The sequence below is a fragment of the Octodon degus genome, unplaced genomic scaffold (assembly GCF_000260255.1).
Source record: "Octodon degus isolate 3935 unplaced genomic scaffold, OctDeg1.0 scaffold00083, whole genome shotgun sequence".
Taxonomy (NCBI): Eukaryota; Metazoa; Chordata; class Mammalia; order Rodentia; family Octodontidae; genus Octodon; species Octodon degus.
Window position 1 is genome coordinate 2,538,910 of NW_004524659.1, and position 5,256 is coordinate 2,544,165.

Sequence of the window (5,256 nt, forward strand, 5' to 3'; positions counted from 1 at the left end):
CGGAAGCCACATGCGGAGGGCAGATGGCGGTGACGGGGGTTGGGGGCTGCAGTCCTCCAGGCCTCTGGGGCCAGGTTCTCTGTGTTGGGTAAGAGGAGAACAGGTCCTCGGTGGTGGCCACGAGCAGCCCGCTTCTGGGGTGTCCAGGTCCATCCAGGCAGGAGGTCTTCACCCACATCCCAGTCGTACTTGACTCCAGAAGAGGAACAGTGCCTGCCCTGAAATCTGGCTGGAAAGCAGGGTCAGGGAAGCCACCAGCAAGCCCCTACCTCCCACTGCCCACCTGGTCTTCCAGCTCGGGCTTCCGCAGAAGATTTATTTCCTCATAGTTCGGGAGGCTGGGAGTCCACCTGCTCAGGTTCTAGCGAAGGCCTTGCACAACATGACCTGCTCTCAGAGTCTTTAGAGGGAGGAAAGAGAACACGAAAGCTCTCCCATGTCTTCTTCCAAGGGCACTAATCCCCGGTGAGGGACCCACCCTTGCAACTACATCCAAACCTAGTTACCTCCCAAAGACCCCATCTCCAAACACTATCACCATGGGGATGAGGGCTTCCTCACCTGAACTGGGGCTGAAATGGGGACCCACTGTAGCTCATGGCCCCTCAACCTGCTCTCAGTCTCTAACAGGGTCCTCACACAGAAATAAGCCCTAGCTCTTATGGGAAATGTTTGCATTATGGCAACCCTAGAGGGACAAAAGAGAAGTCATGCATGTTTAGATTTTTAGCTGGGGATCTAGCTCAGCAGCACAACACCTGCCTGGCCAGCATGAGGTTGTGAGTTCAGTTCCCAGGAGAGAGGGAGAGAGGGAGAGAGGGAGAGAAACAACATTTTTTTTTGCATATAATCTCAATAATCTTGTATATTGATTACCTGTTGAAGTGATAATATCTTGGATATATTGGGTTGAAGTATATTATGAAATTAATTTCATCTAGTTGCTCTTTTTAAAATTGTGGTTATTAGAAAATTTAACTCTTAAAAAAAAAAAAAGGAAGAAAAGAAAATTTAACTCTAGGGCTGGGAGACAGCTCAGTGGCATAAGTGCCTGCCTGGGAAGTGCAAAGTCTTGAGTTCAATCCCTGGTACCAAAAAAAAGAAAATTTAGCACTAAACCTGTGGCTCACATTTCTGTCCTGCATTTCTTTCCTGTCCCTGGAACATAATACCTGACACCCACAGTTTTAAGCGAGAGAAGTTTCAGTCTGTGTTCAGCGGGCTCCATGTCCAGGCAGCGTGGCAGAGGGGTGCAGGGGGGAGAGCTGCTGCGCTAGGCCTGGCAGATGGGAAGCAGAGAGCTGAGGACAGGGATAAACCCTTCAGGGCCACACCCCAGGGACCCCTCTTCCGGCCAGGCGCCCTCCTAACAGGGAGCCTGTTGTAAGCGCCCATGATCCCCGTATGAAGCTTGCTGGCCTCGGCCTAAGTCAGTGTTCACAGCTGTCAGATAAAGTTTTCTCTGACAGAATCTTGGTCTAGGGGCTGGGGAAATAGCTCAGCAGGAGAAGCGCTTGCCTGGCAAGTGCAGGGTCCTGAGTTCAATCCCCGGTTCCACAAAAACAAAAGAAGCTTGGACTAGGCTGTGCTTTGGAATTTAAGGTCTGGAGGTGTCCTCAGGGGGGTGAAGAGGACACAGATTCCCCAAAGGCAGCTCCTGGGGCTTGATCAACCGCCAGGTCTCTGGGAATCTGACCTGACTGCCCTTGTTTGGTTGGGAGACACATAAATAACGTCTTTTAATTTGTCCCCAACCCCCCCATGCCACCCACCCCACACAAGACCATGACATACCTCCTTCCTCGGAGCTCTACTTTCCTGGGGCAGGAAGCCAGGTGAGATCCCCAGCACCATTTGCAATTCCTCTTCTTCTTTCTCCAAGCATGTATTGTGTGAATTTTATGTAAGATAGACAGTACATACGGGGCCATTCCACTGAATGTCATAGACACATCCCTATTTGCTATTTATTAAATTTGGCTACTAGTACCCTATCCTAATGCCCACACAGCTAGTGTAACTATTTCCCTGTTGTTCAACTTTCAAATAATTTGCCCCCTTCCTCCTATTACACGCAGTAATACTATGAATAGCTTTTTTTCCAACTTAAATTGTTTTATTGGAATGTTTTCCCTGAAATAAAACTGGTTGACTAGAAAGTCTGCAATTTTATGGCTTCTGGGGTTTCTTTTCTCTTCAAGCACTCTCCCAAAATACTACCACTATGTGCTATCTCCCATGTGTATATAATTCCTACCCTGCTTTCGCACAGACCTGCCAGGTTTGGGTTTGATCATTTCTGTTTGTTTTCACTAATTAATTAGTTTGCAGCGGATATCTTTTAGATATTATACCTGCATTTACTGAACCAATAATAACGAGTAAAATCCTTCTCTGAAAATCCAGAAAAATAAAATAAATGACTACTACATCAATAGATTAAAAAAAAAAAAAACAACAACAACAAAACAAAACACTTTAAGTCAGGTATACTGGTGCATCCCTGGGATCCCAGCACGTTGAGAGGCTGAGGTAGGACGATCCGGATTTCCATCCCAGCCTGAACAATTTAGTGAATCTGTCTCAAATTTAAAAATAAAAAGGTGTCAGGGGCTGAGGTACAGCGCATTTCCATTTTCCATTTCCCAGGGTTTGGGGGTACCCACAGCTGACTCCAAGCCATCTGTGGGGTCCCTGCAACCTGAAACCTCAGCCGGCGGCAGCCCCTCCCTGCACATTGCACATGAGCCCTGCTCTTTTGTCATTGCGATAATTGCTTGCTCCGGGTTGAGACACATTCTGTTTTATATGCGGAAAGGTTGCGGGAGACGCGGCTGATGTTCTGCCCGTGGTTTATGAAACCTCGGGAAGGCCTAACCCCGTGCTACAGGGAACCCGCGAAGCAGCGTCCTCCGGGAGCCTCCTTGCGCGCCAGGCGACGCGGTGACCAGGCGAGGGCGCTGTGAGCCCGGCCGCGGGGCGGGGAGAGGGCGCGCCGCGGGTGAGCGCTGGGTGGCGGCTCGCGATAGCGAACGGCGCGGACCCACTGCGAGCCCAGCCGGACGGCGCCGACGCAGAAACGCCGAGACGTTCATTCCAGCTAAAAATACCATCTGTGCGTGCAAAACCACGCTCGGCGCTGTCCCGCCTGCACCCGAGGCAGGTTAATAACCGGCCCTGGAGCAGATAGTTTCTTTTTATAATTACTGGGTCCCCACCCTGGCTGCCTGCCCGCCCCGCCTGGACACAGGGACACCGCCAGCCTGGGGTGTCGAGGCCACCGGGCCATCGGTCACAGCAGCCCAAGTGACACCACTCGGACTTACCAACAACAACAACAAAGAAACAAACCAGGATCACCCATCAAATGAATACCAATTGGAAACCCCACGATTCCATTCCTTGATGAGAATAGTGATCTGAGCGCAACCCAGTATCTTGTTGGGAGAATGGATCACTGACACTACCTACTGGGAACGTCTCACCTGAATGTAGCAACCATTTTCTAAAAATGTATTTAGGACGGAGTCTACAGGCTGTGGCTACATAGATCGGACTCACAGTAATAAACGCTGGGATTACAGGCGCGCACCACCACGCCCAGTCGCAATCGCCCTCTCAGCACGCCATAAGGGGCAGGACCTTAAGGATGGGACCCGCAGGATCCAGCCGGCAGCTGCGCTCTGCCTAAGCAGAGCTATCTGGCCGGCCTGCAACCAATTTTTAAAATACTACATACTTTCTAACCTAGCAATTTCACTGTAAGGACTCTTATCTGTTACAATTCAAAGAGTGTCTATCAAAATCCAAAATACTGCTGTGTATAGGGATGCACGCCCGTAGCCACAGCACTTTGAGAGGCTGAGGCAGGAGGACTGCAATTTCAAGCCTGGGCAATTTAGCGATTTAGTGACATCCTGTCTCAAAATAAAAAGAAATTTTAAAGGGTTTGTATAGTTCAGTTACAAAGGACATGGGTTCAAACCTCAGGATTTGTCAAGGAAAAAAAATACACCGATTCAATGTACAAAGAGAGGGACAGGGGAGATGGCCCGGTGGACTAAGTGCTTGACTGTTAAGCACAGGGGCCTGAGCGCAATCCCCGGTTCTGCCAGAGAGAGAGAGAATAATACAAAACTATTTAAGATTATAATAGTAAAAATATACATGAAGGAAACATCTGTATGTTTCAGCATTTCGGTATAGTGGAATGCTACACAGCCATTTATACTAAATATTAAAATGTTAATTGGGACCCCACGCACTGCTGCCAACGCCCAGGTGGAGGAGCTGAGGTCAACGTCAAATTTGAAATATTTAAACTATTTCCACAATGCAGACAATGAAGTGCGTTGTTGTGGGCAACGGTGCTGTTGGTAAAACATGTCTCCTGATATCCTACACAACAAACAAATTTCCATCTGAATATGTACCAACTGTTTTTGACAACTATGCAGTCGCAGTTATGATTGGTGGAGAGCCATACACTCTTGGGCTTTTTGATACTGCAGGGAAAGAGGATTATGACAGATTACGACCACTGAGTTATCCACAAACAGATGTATTTCTAGTCTGTTTTTCAGTGGTCTCTCCATCCTCATTTGAAAATGTGAAAGAAAAGTGGGTGCCTGAGATAGCTCACCATTGTCTAAAGACTCCTTTCTTGCTTGTTGGGACCCAAATTGATCTCAGAGATGATCCCTCTACTATTGAGAAACTTACCAAGAACAAACAGAAACCTATCACTCCAGAGACTGCTGAAAAGCTGGCCTGTGATCTGAAGGCTGTCAAGTATATGGAGTGTTCTGCACTCACACAGAAAGGCCTAAAGAATGTGTATGCTGAAGCAACACTGGCTGCCCTGGAGCCTCCAGAACCGAAGAAGAGCCGCAGCTGTGGGCTGCTAGGAACATCTCTCCAGACCCCTCTGCACAGCTGGTGTCGGCATCATACTAAAAGCAATGTTTAAATCAAACTAAAGATTAAAAATTAAAATTCATTTCAGACAAGTGCCCTGCACCTACCCACATGTACTCGTGTGAGACAAGGCCGATAGGTATGCCCCCCGGCCCTCCCAGTACTAGTTAATTTTGAGTAATTGTGATTGTCAGAAAAGTGATCAGTACTAGTTTTTGTTTTGTTTCAAAAACTTTTTTTGTTGTTGTTGTTTAAAAGTAAGGCATCGGGGGCCTGGCCCTAGCTCAGGCCTTTAAGTGGCTGCTTCCACAAAGCTGTCAGCCTCAGGTTGCTGGAGTT

The 5,256-nt window shown here is 48.2% G+C and overlaps 1 pseudogene across 1 annotated transcript; it reads left to right on the forward strand.

Annotated features, from left to right (window-relative positions):
* The first annotated feature begins 4,259 nt into the window (after positions 1 to 4,259).
* Positions 4,260 to 4,969, forward strand: LOC101578805 (annotated as a pseudogene). The gene has a single exon (XR_001117196.2). The product of XR_001117196.2 is annotated as a cell division control protein 42 homolog pseudogene (transcript).
* Positions 4,970 to 5,256: the final 287 nt, after the last annotated feature.